Genomic DNA, 15,539 nt, shown 5'->3' on the forward strand with positions numbered 1-15,539 from the left:
TTATTCAGTCTTCCTTTTTCTGTTCCTCTGATTCCTTCGTCCCTTCCTCCTGGTCGGGTGCCCGTTTGCAATGGGATGCGTGGATCCATGTTGGTCTTTCCTTTACCTTGATTGCAGTATTGGTCGCCAGCAAGACCTGGTATGGTCCTTCGAATCTTGGCTGTAGACTGCTTTTCTTTTTAAAAATCTTGATGTAAACGAATTCCCCTGGCTTGACTTGGGCTTCCTTTACCTGTGAATGAAAGCTGGAAATACATTTGGTTAGTGCAATACAATAATTCAACATATTTTCCTCCATTTTGTGGATGTCCATCTGTTTTGCAGTAAATGGTGCTGTAAAAGGTAGTCGTTGGGGACGTCCCATAACTATCTCATGCGGTGACAGGCCTGTTGTTCTGTTGGTTGCAGATCGCATTACCATCAAAGCTAAGGGCAGCAGTTCTGTCCATTTCAGTCCAGTGTCATTGCATAGTTTTGCCAGCTTATTTTTAAGCATTCCATTATATCTTTCAACAAGTCCAGCTGATTGTGGATGATAACTGCAATGAAAACGTTGATTAATCTGCAAAGCTTTACACATTTCTCTTATAACAGTTCCCGTGAAATGTGACCCGTTATCACTAGAAAGCTTAGCGGGAATTCCGAAGCGCGGTACAATTTCTTTTAACAAACATTTAGCAACAGTAGTGGCATCGGCCTTTTTACATGGAAAGGCTTCAATCCATCGAGAGAACACATCTACAATAACTAATACATACTTGAATCCCATACACATAGGTAATTCAATAAAATCCATTTGTAAATGTACAAAAGGCCCGACTGGATTTGGGTGGGAGGCAGATTCTTTTTCCGTCTTACCCGGATTCATTGTCTGACAGGTAACACAATTTTCACAGATTTGTTTTGCAATTGCCGAAATACCTGGTGCATACCAAGTTGCCAAAATATAATCTGCCAATCCCCCTTTGCCTGCATGTGTGAATGTATGAACACATCGGGCAATCCATGGAAGTAAGGATCTAGAGGCCACCACGCGGCCGTCATGGTGAACCCATATTCCTTCTGGATTTTTATAACATTGATCCTTCGTCCAGGTCACCATCTCCTCCGTACTGGCCTGTGTCTGAAAGGCCAGCACGTCATTAATAGTGGGTGGCGGGTCTGAGCAATTATTTTTCCTTAGTGGGAACAATGACACCTGCATCCCCCCTGACTTAGCTGCATTATCAGCTCTGGCATTCCCAAGTGCCACCTCATTCGACTGGCCTGTATGTGCTTGGCATTTGATAATGGCAAGTTTCAAGGGGCATTGAATGGCTCGCAAAGATTTTCCACTTGTTCTGCATTTTCTGATAGGGGTTCCTGAAGAAGTCAGGTACCCGCGAATCTTCCAAATTTGTCCATAGTCATGTGATACCCCAAAAGCATACCTGGAGTCAGTGTAGATATTAACTGTGTCCTTCAGCCAGAATACAGGCTCGAGTTAACGCAAATAATTCGGCTTGTTGGGCTGAAAAGGAGTCTGGAAGAGAGGCTGTTTCGACAACATTAAACTGAGTTACAATTGCATAAGCCGCTCTTGGTTGGCCCCTATCATTTCGTAAGGCTGATCCATCAACATAGTACACTAGATCAGGGTTACACATTGGTACATCCGTTAGATTGATACGTGGTTTAGTCACTAATTCGGTTACCATTTCACATGAATGGGGTTCACCGTCGTCTTCCGTGGGGAGTAGAATGGCTGGATTTAAGGTAGTACATCTTTTGATGATAAGGTTCGGATTTGATAACAGTTCGACCTCGTATTTAGTGGTTCTTGCGGAGGTTAGGTGTGGGGTGGCACATTTAGTAAGTAAAATCTCGACAGAGTGGGGGATATACAAAATGGTCTGATGATTTAGAGTTATTGTCTGAGCCTGTTGCATAGCATAATAAGCTGCTGCCAATGAAGGAAGACATCCTGGTAGTCCGCGTGCCACTGGGTCTACTGAAATATGCTACCGGTCGCTGCCTGTCCCCATGTAACTGAGTCAAAACAGATTGTGCAAAACCCGACTTGTGATGCACAAATAAGTTGAATAGTTTAGTGTAATCTGGTAATCCCAAGGCGGGTGCTGAAGTGAGGGACTGCTTAAGACTCTGGAAAGCATTCCGGGATACTTCATTCCACATCCTTTAAGCATTGTGAGAATATAGTAGATTCATTCACAGCTCGTAGGTCATGGACAAACCTCCATTTGTGTGGGCTTCTGAACTGGACGAATCTGTGTGTTACACGGACTTCTCATTTATGCTTATAGTGATTCACAGATCACAGAATGTAAAGTACTTGTTTTCTAATTTTATTAAAAGGCTTCCAAACCCAAGATTTTTCCAATGCACTCAAAATGTTGATCAAGGAGATCACCTGAAATATCTCAAAATCCCAATTCAATTATTGTACTGCCATTCTTTATCTAAAAAAAATCCTCTTACTGAGCTAGAAGCTTTTGTACCAAGATTTTACACCAAGGACAATGAGAGTGTACTCCCCCAGCCTGCACCTCGAGAGACCCACAAAGGCTTTTTTTTAAAAAAAAGCATTACAACTTTTAACCACGGGACCATGTCTCAACAAACCTATCCTTTGTGCATTTCCTAGCTCTGTAACCTCTCATCCGAATAAATCCACACCTGCGCTTCTAACTTAAAATGTCTTAAACTTCCCACATACAGGACAACACTATGAAGGGTTAAAAAACTTCACTTTGTTTGAAAAAGTGGGTGGAGCTAAAACAAACAGGCAGCTCCACAACCTTTCCAAACAGGTTTCCAGACACAAGGAAAAAAAGACAGAAGCACTCTCATTCAAAGACAAGACATTCACGCACTCTCATTCAAAGACAAGACATTCACAAGTCTCTCTCCATTCAATAAAGCTTTTTCTTTTGCTAGCTTCATTTTTTTTTGAATCCATAAGTCACTATCAGGTTCTCTTTTTTTTTACATTTGATTTACTTCCTCTGTTAATTTTACATGGACTTGAAGAATCGGAACCCAGGCCTTTTTTATTACTTTCCTTTTTTTTTTCTACCTGGATCTCTGTTTATAAGACACTCCTCTAGACATGTTGTTCTCTCTAAATTAAATGAACCATCGGGTGGAAATGGCCTGTTTTCACCCTTAGTCCACTTTACCGGTTTTTGTTTCTTTGGTCAATTGAAGACTGACCACAATTCTGGAGCATGACATAGGCTGGTGTGCCTTTTGATGGTGGTTTACTTGCTCCAGCCCCCATTCTGGATGATTTAAGATTTTTTCCACAGTTTCTGATCTCACAATCCTTTCGGCCAACCGAGTTCTCTACGCCCACTTCTCCTGGCCGTTACGTGGCCTGAAAAGGCTCTTAATTCGGGCTCAGTCTGGGTGTGTGAGATATGTTGGCACGAACCAATCGTAGTTGATCAATCAGTTACTGTTTCTTTTCTTAATCAATCCTTGTGGGTTTTTTTTTCCTCGAATCACAATTTTCCCTAGTGACTCTTCCCGTTTCTCTAATGGCAATGACTCACAAAGGTATTGCACACGACAGTAATACAAGGACAACAAACAATATTCCCGCGAGTACACAAATCATAACCTCTAAACAAATTCTCAGTCTGCGTTGTACGCCACTACAGACCGAGTCCTTAACTTATCCTAATAAAAACTGATAAAACTTAAGGTTCCGTACCCAAACTCTTTGATCGATTGCGCTTTCTTTTTTTTTATAGTCTTATCACATAAGAACCCCTTCCGAATTAAAAACAATAAAAATCTTATCACATAAGAACCTTCGATCGATTAGCGCTTTCTTTTTTCTCTTTTTTTTTTAATAGTCTTATCACATAAGAACCCCTTCCGAATTAAAAACAATAAAAATCTTATCACATAAGAACCTGGAACCCTTTTCGATCGACTAGCGCTCCCTTACCTACTGAAACCTTCCCCGGGCTGTCTCGAGATTTTTTTTCCAGAACCTGTTCTCTTCTGCTGGCGAGCTGAGAAAGAAATGGTTATAAAAAAAATACCTTTAACTTTTAAATGCCGAGTCTTGTAGATGCAGTACCTCCGCTGTGGACAACAGATTACATATGCGATTCAACAGTGAAGAAACCTCTTGTGAGCAAAAGGCTCACCTTGTTTGGCCACTGAAGCCTTTCACTGGAGAGGCACTATGCCTGTATCCGTTTTACTCACAGGACAGAGAGTATGCATCTCGGTGGAACCTCCAATAACTGTCGAAATCTCGACCTCCGAAAAGAATGACTCCGACACTTACAGCTCCGGTAGAAGTTTCCTTTTTAATTTACTTGCTCGCAAGGGGTAGGTCACACTCAGTCAAGGGCTAAGTGAACACCTCCGAAATGGTTCAGTTTAACAAGATATTTATACAGTAAAACCAAAATTATGGCCTCTCCCTGTGTATTGCTCTGTCTCACAGTCAGTGAATACAGATAAAGAGTTAATTACTATATCCTGGTCCTGACATGGTATCCAAATATTTCTTTTTGTCAGGGTTATCAGAAAGCCAAACGGCCATTACTCCATGAGTCATAGGTAATGGGCTATCACCTGTCTTGTATTGTGTCAGGATTGTTTCAATTTCCTGGTCAGTTTATCTGTTTGCATCAAATGGATGCGGTCTCGGGAAGAGATAATGGCTAGAAGATAAGGGTGGGGTGACATGGAACTCCTGTAGTGTAGACAATAGGAGAGCACCATGGGGGGTTACTTGTCTCAGCATGACTTGTTCTCCTAGCTGTCTGATGGCCATCAGCCATCTAACAGCAGGTTTAGCTGTTTATGCAAGCTGACTGCTAAAATGCAGAAAGTTCTGGAAGGGCCAGGACTCCATTTTAATCAAAAGGCACACAAATACCGTATGGTATCAGCTTAGATAAAAATACTTTCCACAATGTCAAGTGTCTGTGGAAGGGAGACTGAGACTGCTTGAAGGCAGTTTGCCTGTGCCGAAGCGGCCTGTTTGGCTGCCTCGTCAGCCCTCCTATTTCCTACTGCTACTTCATCCTCACCGGTTGTGTGAGCTGCACATTTGATAACGGCTACCTTACTTGGCAACTGAATGGCGTCTAATAGATTAAGCACCAGTTGAGAGTGCTTAATATGCTTTCCTCCAGAGGTGATAAAGCCTCTGTTTTTCCATAGTTGCCCAAAATCATGGACCACACCAAATGCATACCTAGAATCAGTATAAATATTGGCAGTTTGATCTTTTGCTATTATACAAGCTCTGGTGAGGGCAAACAATTCAGCAGCCTGAGCCGAGGTTCCGGGAGGCAGGGCAAATGCTTCAACCGTTTCATGGGGGTTTACAATTGCATAACCTGCCAAAAGTAAATCATCTGACGGCCTGTACGATGATCCATCTGTATACAGAATGAGATCAGGATTGTCCGTAGGTTCTGTGAGCAAGTCTGGTCTTGGTAAGGTGGCTACTTGCACTGTTAATAGACAATCATGCTGGTCTGGATCTTCTATGTCAGTAGTAGGAAGGAAAGTGGCTGGGTTTACTACCAGTGCGCGCCGAAAGATGTAATTAGGGTGTGACAGTAGTAATACTTCATAACCTGTTCTTCTAGATGCTGTAAAGTGTTGTGTGGCAGCGGAATTCAACAGTAATAACACAGTGTGGGCTGTTATGACATTACATGGATAGTCCAAAACAATAGGTACCGACTTCTCCACCATCACCGCGGTAGCTGCTACAGCACGTAGACATGCTGGCATTCCCCTTACCACTGGAGGCAGCAAAACCGAATAATAAGCCACTGGTCTATTTCCCCCACCGTGTTCTTGGGTCAGTACGGCTGTTGTAAATCCTTCTTTTTCATTCACATACATTTGAAAAGGTTTTCCATAATTTGGAAGTCCCAACGCTTAGTGATCGCTTTCTTTAACTGTTTAAATGCTTCTTCTCTCTCAGGGGTCCATTCCACCTTGGGTGGGGCATCATTTAGAGCAGCTGATCTTAGGACTGCATCCCATTCCCGATTAATCAGGGATCCATTGTCTACAGTACCCAACCATCCCCAAAAATGACAAGATATCCTTCTTTGTCTTGGGTATGGTGGCTCTTTGAATTATCTGAATTCTTTCTGGTCCTAGCTGCCTTTGCCCATGAGATATGATAAAACCTAGGTACTGGACTTGAGTCTGACAAAACTGTAACTTTTGTAACGACACTCGGTGCCCTCTTTCACACAGGTGTTGTAATAGTTTCAGGGAATCTTGCATACACCTATATCCGTGGCTGGAAGCCACAAGCAAGTCGTCCGCATACTGCAGCAGTACGGACTGGTCTGATAAGGTACAGTCTTCGAGGTCTCTCTTTACTGCTGCTGCATATACGGCGGGGCTTTCTGTATACCCTTGGGGCAACCTGGTCCAGGTGTACTGCTGTTTCTTGTAGGTGAAGGCAAACACAGATACTGACTCTCCTGACTTAGTGGGATGGAGAAAAAGGCTGAACACAGATCTACCACCGTAAAGACAGTTGCTGTTGGTGGGATAGCAGATAGTATAATGTTGGTGTCCGGCACCACAGGGGTGATAGGGACTACTATCTTGTTAATAGCTCTCAGATCTTGCACAAATCTCCCCTCATTCGGCCTATTAACCTTTGGTATGGGCAGTATCGGAGTGTTACACGGGCTCTGTGTCTTTTCTTGAACTGCTTGTTCCAACAATGCAGAAATGACTGGCTTTATCCCATCTTCTGCCTCTGGAGGCAGTCTGCACTGCTTAATGCTTGGTAACACGGCGTTCTTTATCTTAGCTGTACCCGATGGGGTACTGCAGAGTGTACTTGCCCAACATGATTCTTATGTTTTGCCCAAAGTTCCGAAGATACTTGATTCAATGCCATTGGCAGCTTAGGGCTTGGTTGTTCAGGGGGCTGCTGTTTTTTAAAAGTGGAGGCATAACTTTTACCTTTCCACCAGAGAATCCCCCTGGTGCGGGCGATGAATTCTATCTGCACATTCTGTAATTCTATTACTGCCCAAGGTCGATAGCCTGGTTGCTGTTTCTCCTTTTCAATTTCTACAATCATCGGACCCATATCTTTGGGTTTCGCTGGCGGTTTTACAGCCAATGTCAGATGGGGTGTCGAGTTCTCTTCTTTAAACCGCTTCTGCTGTAAGGGCGTCAAATTCATGGCTACCCCTAATCCTTCTGGTCCGAAATAAATGCGGGGTGTAGCTTCTATTATTTCTTCTTTATTTAGAAAGGGCTGTATTAAGCACTGGTAAGTTTCAGCTTTTTGTCAAGTGTACCAGGCTGTGCAGTGAAGCTGAACTGCCTCACAGCTTGTTAAAATTATATACATCAATTCTTCGGTATTAGAGTCGAATTTAGTTTTTAAGTTTTGTATAATTTCATGTATCAAAGGGGAATAGGAGTTGCCATTCAACTGCCAATAATAGAGGGTAGCCTTTTCTTCGTTATCTTCCCTCTTTTCTCCCTCAATCCCCTTGAGGAACTGATGGATTTTATTAGGTGGGAGTTCCATGAACATTCCCTCCTGTGTACAATAAATTGTGGCTCCTAGTTTGCATAAAGTCTGCCTTCCTAATAAAGGGAGAGGCGCTGTTTTAGAGACTATCAAAGCCTCGTCATTAACTTGTTGTCCTTCAATGATCAATCTGGTAGGTTCAGATAAAAATTCTTTCATGGGGATACCAGCCACGCCCAAACTTAAGACGGTGGTGTTGCTTACAGGTAGTCCCACAGAGGGTGGTACAGAAGACATAGTAGCACCGGTATCCTTCAGGAACATCACATAAGTGTTTCCCACTTTTACTACTGCTAGTGGGTTTTCTTCTATGTCGGCTGATAAGTGGAGGGCTGCCGCTTGTACCACTAAGCCTCCGGTGCATCCCTATGCTGATTGGTGCGGGTTGGGGTTAGAAAATGAAAACTGAGGGGCCAAGGGAAGTGGAGGTTCGGGGAAACCCCCTTTCAATCCTCCACCCTGTTTCGGGGGGCACCTGCAATCGCGAGCCCAATGCCCTTTTCTTATGCAATTTCTACACTCATCTTGGGATCGATCTCGTTGGGGCCACTGTCCTCTTCCCCTTGCGCGTCCTTGTCCCCCAAACCCTCCTTTATTATTTTGTGTGTACCCTCTTCCTTTTTGCTGATAGTATTGACCTGTCGTTTTGGCCTTATTGTCTTTATAGGTGAATAGTCCCTCCCTATCCATATTGGCTAGTACTGTAATTGTCTCTTTCCAACTTTTTCCTTGCCAGTCCAAAACCTTTATTTTATAGGTTCTGGCGTGTTATGGCAACATACAATTTAACAAGGTTTGTACTGCCAAAGGTTCATTTTGATCCATAGGTATTCCTGCATGTTCGTCCCAACTATTTCTCCATCTGCCTGCGAAGTCTATCATTGATTCTTCCGCCTTCTGCAAGCAGCGGGTGACTTCCCCTATATCGCCATGCTTTTTAGCTCCCTTTAATATGGCATCCTTGCCCCTGTGTTGCAACCAATGTTCCCGGGACTCATTTCCTTCTTCCTCATCATTTTTTCGCCAATCTCCGTTTCCGCCGGCGGGTATAGGGAACATATCTTTTACCCCCTGCCAGGAAGACCCATAGGCCGCTTGCAATAATAATTTAACATCTCCTGGGAGTGGATTGTAAATTGTACATGTCTGCTCAAGCCAGTTGTGAAAAGCTATTGGTCTTTTTACCGGATTCGGGGCAGCCGAGATCATATCTCTAGCTTCTCCGGGAGACCAGGGTTTCAGGACTGCTGTAATTCCTACCATTACCCTAGGATTTTGGCCGACGGGGGTTTGGGAAGTAGAGTCGGCGGCTTTTTTTGCCGTTTGTTGCCTTGTTTGGTGAGGACCTCTCCTCCCTGTGTCCTAGTTTGCTACCCCCCTCCCTCTACTGCTCCGGCTTCCCCTGATCCTGATGCTCCCGGATCTCCTCCACCGGGTCCTCCATTAGGTGGCTGATCCGGAGGGGCTGCTAGTTCCCTCGGAGCTTGATTTCTATGGGCCGCAATTATTTCTATAATTTTCTGCCAACTATCTTGTTTTGGGGGTTCTATACGGGGGTAAAGTCCTACTGCTGGTGCTGAGGGGATAGGAAAACCCGGAGGACTGTAAGAGGGAGGTTTTCCACCTTTTCCTTTTTCTTTTTCTTCCGGTTTACTTTTGGGGGGTTGATGCCTTTTGGCAACCTCTGTCCATTTTTTAAAACAGTTTTCCATGTAGTCTTATCCCAAGTAGGATCTCCCCCTCCTTCTTGGTTACTTTTCTCCATTCCTCTATCAAGGATAACTTAAAACTTCCTCCATATGGCCAATCCCCATCAGACCAACCATACAAATCGCTGCTAAACGTTACCGCGTATCTGTTGTCTCCTGCTTCTTTAATTACAGTGTCCGCCGGCGAGCCGGGCGGCACAATGGGATCTCCTACCTTCTCTCGTTGCTTTACTACCTTACGGATTCTCTTCTCGGTTTGAGGATCTAATTTCATTTTTTCAGTCGAGGGATCGTCTTTCTTTCCTTTTCTAGGAGCTGGGCGCGAGCGCCATGCACGACTAGAGCCGTTTCCCATTCGTCTGGGTGTTATGTCCCACGATCCTTTCTGAAATGAGAGTTTAGGACACGCCTACAAAATATACAGTATTTTACAAAGCGCTCACCGGTGTTCTCTTTTCTGCTCAGCTCGGGGTCTCTTTTTGCCTTTTCGTTACTTTAGCTTCTTTACGGTAGCTACCTTATGCCTCAACCACTCCCCTGGGGATTTTTGCCGGCTCGTCCTTTTTAACTAGGACTGCCCAGGCACCTTCTTCCTTTCAGCTAGGAAGGTCCTTTAAAATTCCTCTTTTCTCTTTAAAAGTTAAATTTAGTTCTTTTGGATCTCGTTATCAGAGATCCTGCTGACTACACCAGAAACTGTCAAGGAAATTTAGCTTAAATTAACTCAGGCGGAGACTTTCAGAATTGCGCTTCGAGAGAATTTTATTTCTAAAACTAATGAGATATCTGGGAGAGCCCGCTTAGTCCACACCAAGGCAGAACTCTGAATTTTACAGGCAACTTCGCTCTATCTTTATACAGTTGAAACAGGAATTTTATCTGCAACTCGCCACGCATAAACATTATTCATACATTCCGTGAGTACAAAGGTCATTGTATCTATGAGCATTATTCATACGAAACTGTGAGTACAAAGTTCACCCCGGTAGGCACACTTTATCTGTTTCTTGCATAGTTTCTCTCTGTCCCTATGCTGATAAGCAAGGTATCTGGAAACTCATGCAAAGACCAGACAGTCATGTTCTTTGAGGCTGATAAGTTTCAGTAATTTTCTCTAGCTCCGTGAATTCTACAGAATCAGCAAAAGCAAACTTAACCCTTCCTTTAACCTAGGACATGGATTGTTTTCTTCTACAACTTGCTTGCTGGTTTCTCGGGTGCCAACAGATCTTTCATTAAAGAGTATGTTTTCGAGCCACAGCTGGTCAAGAGATGGGCTCTTCTCTTGTCTGCCTTATCGTCGCCTAACCAGTCCTTGGTTACAAAGCTTTGGTTACAAAGGAGCCTTTCTATAAAGTCCTCCCAATTGTCTCCCGCATTGTACTTTTCATCTGATCCGTTGTTCGTCATTCTTTGGATTCTGTAATCCCGTAACTCGTCGCCACTGTAAAGTCCTGTCCCCTCAGTACAGATTCACACGAGGCATATCATGAAGTCAAGGTCACTCTGGACCTGCACCTTTATTTCACAGCTCTGGAATGCTGCACTTGCCTGAGACCTGTCCTTATATACCTGTCTCTTGCAAGTGCACCCGTGGTGGTAAGGTATGCTGGTGGTTCCAGGTCATATCTTATTACGGTCATGTATAGCATGTTAGGATACAGTTATATATAATAATGTAAGATACATGACGCTCTCACCAGTCCCTCTTCCCAGCTCAGTCTCTTTCTGCGCCAATCTCTCACTTCTCCCCCAGTCTCTCTCTGTCCCCACAAGTCTCTCTCTGTCCCCACCAGTCTCTCTCTCTTCCCCCAGTCTCTCTCTCTCCCCCCACTCTCTCTCTCTTCCCCCCCAGTCTCTCTCTCTCCCCCCAGTCTCTCTCTCTCCCCCCAGTCTCTCTCCCCCCAGTCTCTCTCTCTCCCCCCAGTCTCTCTCTCTCTCCCCCCAGTCTCTCTCTCTCTCCCCCCAGTCTCTCTCTCTCTCCCCCCAGTCTCTCTCTCTCCCCCCAGTCTCTCTCTCTCCCCCCAGTCTCTCTCTCTCCCCCCCAGTCTCTCTCTCTCCCCCCCAGTCTCTCTCTCTCCCCCCAGTCTCTCTCTCTCCCCCCAGTCTCTCTCTCTCTCCCCAGTCTCTCTCTCTCTCCCCAGTCTCTCTCTCTCCCCCCAGTCTCTCTCTCTCCCCCCAGTCTCTCTCTCTCCCCCCAGTCTCTCTCTCTCCCCCCAGTCTCTCTCTCTCCCCCCAGTCTCTCTCTCTCCTCCCAGTCTCTCTCTCTCCTCCCAGTCTCTCTCTCTCTCCCCCCAGTCTCTCTCTCTCCCCCCAGTCTCTCTCTCTCCCCCCAGTCACTCTCTCTCTCCCCCCAGTCTCTCTCTCTCTCCCCCCAGTCTCTCTCTCTCTCTCCCCCCAGTCTCTCTCTCTCTCTCCCCCCAGTCTCTCTCTCTCTCTCCCCCCAGTCTCTCTCTCTCTCTCCCCCCAGTCTCTCTCTCTCTCTCCCCCCAGTCTCTCTCTCTCTCTCCCCCCAGTCTCTCTCTCTCTCTCCCCCAGTCTCTCTCTCTCTCTCCCCCAGTCTCTCTCTTTTTACTCCCAGTCTCTCTCTCTCTCTCTCTCCCCCAGTCTCTCTCTTTTTACTCCCAGTCTCTCTCTTGCCCTAAAATCACTCTCTCCCTCCCCCCAGTCTCGCTCTCTCCCTCCCCCCAGTCTCGCTCTCTCCCTCCCCCCAGTCTCGCTCTCTCCCTCCCCCCAGTCTTGCTCTCTCCCTCCCCCCAGTCTCGCTCTCTCCCTCCCCCCAGTCTCGCTCTCTCCCTCCCCAGTCTCGCTCTCTCCCTCCCCAGTCTCGCTCTCTCCCTCCCCAGTCTCGCTCTCTCCCTCCCCAGTCTCGCACTCTACCCGCTAGCCTAGCTCTTCCTCCCCCCAGTCTAGCTCTCTCCCTCCCCCCAGTCTCTCTCTCCAACCCCAGTCTCTCTCTCCCCCCCCTGTCTCTCTTATCCCCTCCTCCCTCCCCCAATCTCGCTCTGTCCCTCACCCCAGTCTAGCTCCCTCCCTCCACACAGTCTCGCTCTCTCCCTCACCCCAGTCTCTCTCTCACCCCACCCAGTCTCTCTCTCCCCCGCTGTCTCTCTCCTCCCCTCCTCCCTCCCACAATCTCGCTCTATTCCTCACCCCAGTCTCATTCGCTGCCTCACCCGCAATCACTCTTTCTCCCTCCCCACTCCCCCAATCTCCCTCTCTCCCTCCCCCTCAGGTCATTCTCTCCATCCCCCATCTCTCTCCACCTCCCTGTCTCTCTTCCCCCCCCCCCACCCCCGCAAGTCTCTTCCCCTCCTGTGTCTGTCCTCCACTCCCTCTCCCAGTCTCGCTCTCTCCATACCCCCAGTCATGTCTCTCTCTCTCTCTCTCTCTCTCTCTCCCATCAGGCTCTCTCTCCCCCCAGTCACTCTCTCTCCCCCCAGTCTCTCTCTCTCCCCCCAGTCTCTCTCTCTCTCCCCCCAGTCTCTCTCTCTCCCCCCAGTCTCTCTCTCTCCCCCCAGTTTCTCTCTCTCCCCCCAGTCTCTCTCTCTCCCCCCAGTCTCTCTCTCTCCCCCCAGTCTCTCTCTCTCCCCCCAGTCTCTCTCTCTCCCCCCAGTCTCTCTCTCTCCCCCCAGTCTCTCTCTCTCCCCCCAGTCTCTCTCTCTCCCCCCAGTCTCTCTCTCTCCCCCCAGTCTCTCTCTCTCCCCCCAGTCTCTCTCTCTCCCCCCAGTCTCTCTCTCTCCCCCCAGTCTCTCTCTCTCCCCCCAGTCTCTCTCTCTCCCCCCAGTCTCTCTCTCTCCCCCCAGTCTCTCTCTCTCCCCCCAGTCTCTCTCTCTCCCCCCAGTCTCTCTCTCTCCCCCCAGTCTCTCTCTCTCCCCCCAGTCTCTCTCTCTCCCCCCAGTCTCTCTCTCTCCCCCCAGTCTCTCTCTCTCCCCCCAGTCTCTCTCTCTCCCCCCAGTCTCTCTCTCTCCCCCCAGTCTCTCTCTCTCTCCCCCCAGTCTCTCTCTCTCTCCCCCCAGTCTCTCTCTCTCTCTCCCCCCAGTCTCTCTCTCTCTCTCCCCCAGTCTCTCTCTCTCTCTCCCCCAGTCTCTCTCTTTTTACTCCCAGTCTCTCTCTCTCTCTCCCCAGTCTCTCTCTTTTTACTCCCAGTCTCTCTCTCTCTCTCTCTCCCCCAGTCTCTCTCTTTTTACTCCCAGTCTCTCTCTTGCCCTAAAATCACTCTCTCCCTCCCCCCAGTCTCGCTCTCTCCCTCCCCCCAGTCTCGCTCTCTCCCTCCCCCCCAGTCTCGCTCTCTCCCTCCCCCCCAGTCTCGCTCTCTCCCTCCCCCCCAGTCTCGCTCTCTCCCTCCCCCCCAGTCTCGCTCTCTCCCTCCCCCCCAGTCTCGCTCTCTCCCTCCCCCCCAGTCTCGCTCTCTCCCTCCCCCCCAGTCTCGCTCTCTCCCTCCCCCCCCAGTCTCGCTCTCTCCCTCCCCCCCAGTCTCGCTCTCTCCCTCCCCCCCCAGTCTCGCTCTCTCCCTCCCCCCCAGTCTCGCTCTCTCCCTCCCCCCCAGTCTCGCTCTCTCTCTCTCTCCCCCCAGTCTCTCTCTCTCTCTCTCCCCCAGTCTCTCTCTTTTTACTCCCACTCTCTCTCCCCCCAGACCCTCTCTCTCGCACCAGTCTCTCCCACCTCCCCCGACTCTCTCTCTGCCCTCAGTGCCTCTCTCTCCGCCCCCATTCTCTCTCTCTCCCCACCCCCGCCAGTCAATCTCTCTCCTCCAATCTCCCTCACCCCCCAGACTCTCTCTCACCAGTCTCTCTCTTCTGCTCAGTCTCTCTCTCCGCCCCAATCTCTCACCGCCCCCAGTCTCCCTCCCCCAATTGTACTCTCTCCCTCACAGTCTCTCTCTCTCCCCCCTGTCTCTCACTCTTGCTCCAGTCTCTCTCTCACGCCCCCCATTCCCCCCGTCTCTCTCTCTCTCTCCCCTCAGTCTCTCTCACTCTCACCCCCAGTCTCTCTTACACTCCGCCAGTCTCTCTCTCTCCCCCAGTCTCTGTCCACCCAGTCTCTCTCTCTCCATCTCTCTCTCGCCCTCTCCCCCCCCTTCAGTCTCTCTCTTCCCACTCTGGCTCTCTCCCTCTCCCCAGTCTCGCTCTCTCCCTCCCCCCAGTCTCGCTCTCTCCCTCCCCCCAGTCTCGCTCTCTCCCTCCCCCCAGTCTCGCTCTCTCCCTCCCCCCAGTCTCGCTCTCTCCCTCCCCCCAGTCTCGCTCTCTCCCTCCCCCCAGTCTCGCTCTCTCCCTCCCCCCAGTCTCGCTCTCTCCCTCCCCCCAGTCTCGCTCTCTCTCTCCCCCCAGTCTCTCTCTCTCCCCCCAGTCTCTCTCTCTCTCCCCCCAGTCTCTCTCTCTCTCTCCCCCAGTCTCTCTCTCTCTCTCCCCCAGTCTCTCTCTTTTTACTCCCAGTCTCTCTCTCTCTCTCTCTCCCCCAGTCTCTCTCTTTTTACCCCCAGTCTCTCTCTTGCCCTAAAATCACCCTCTCCCTCCCCCCAGTCTCGCTCTCTCCCTCCCCCCCAGTCTCGCTCTCTCCCTCCCCCCCAGTCTCGCTCTCTCCCTCCCCCCCAGTCTCGCTCTCTCCCTCCCCCCCAGTCTCGCTCTCTCCCTCCCCCCCAGTCTCGCTCTCTCCCTCGCCCCCAGTCTCGCTCTCTCCCTCCCCCCAGTCTCGCTCTCTCCCTCCCCCCCAGTCTCGCTCTCTCCCTCCCCCCCAGTCTCGCTCTCTCCCTCCCCCCCCAGTCTCGCTCTCTCCCTCCCCCCCAGTCTCGCTCTCTCCCTCCCCCCCAGTCTCGCTCTCTCCCTCCCCCCCAGTCTCGCTCTCTCCCTCCCCCCCAGTCTCGCTCTCTCCCTCCCCCCCAGTCTCGCTCTCTCCCTCCCCCCCAGTCTCGCTCTCTCCCTCCCCCCCAGTCTCGCTCTCTCCCTCCCCCCCAGTCTCGCTCTCTCCCTCCCCCCCAATCTCGCTCTCTCCCTCCCCCCCAGTCTCGCTCTCTCCCTCCCCCCCAGTCTCGCTCTCTCCCTCCCCCCCAGTCTCGCTCTCTCCCTCCCCCCCAGTCTCGCTCTCTCCCTCCCCCCCAGTCTCGCTCTCTCCCTCCCCCCCAGTCTCGCTCTCTCCCTCCCCCCCAGTCTCGCTCTCTCTCTCTCTCCCCCCAGTCTCTCTCTCTCTCTCTCCCCCAGTCTCTCTCTTTTTACTCCCAGTCTCTCACTCGCCCCAAAATCACTCTCTCTCCCCCCAGACCCTCTCTCTCGCAC

General features: G+C 49.4%; 1 pseudogene; it reads right to left on the reverse strand.

The window, feature by feature from the left end:
- The window catches only part of LOC139255898 (uncharacterized), an 81,741-nt pseudogene extending 74,540 nt beyond the window's left edge, over nt 1–7,201 (reverse strand).
- Nucleotides 7,202–15,539: the final 8,338 nt, after the last annotated feature.

The sequence above is a fragment of the Pristiophorus japonicus genome, chromosome 3, assembly GCF_044704955.1.
Source record: "Pristiophorus japonicus isolate sPriJap1 chromosome 3, sPriJap1.hap1, whole genome shotgun sequence".
NCBI classification, from domain to species: domain Eukaryota; kingdom Metazoa; phylum Chordata; class Chondrichthyes; family Pristiophoridae; genus Pristiophorus; species Pristiophorus japonicus.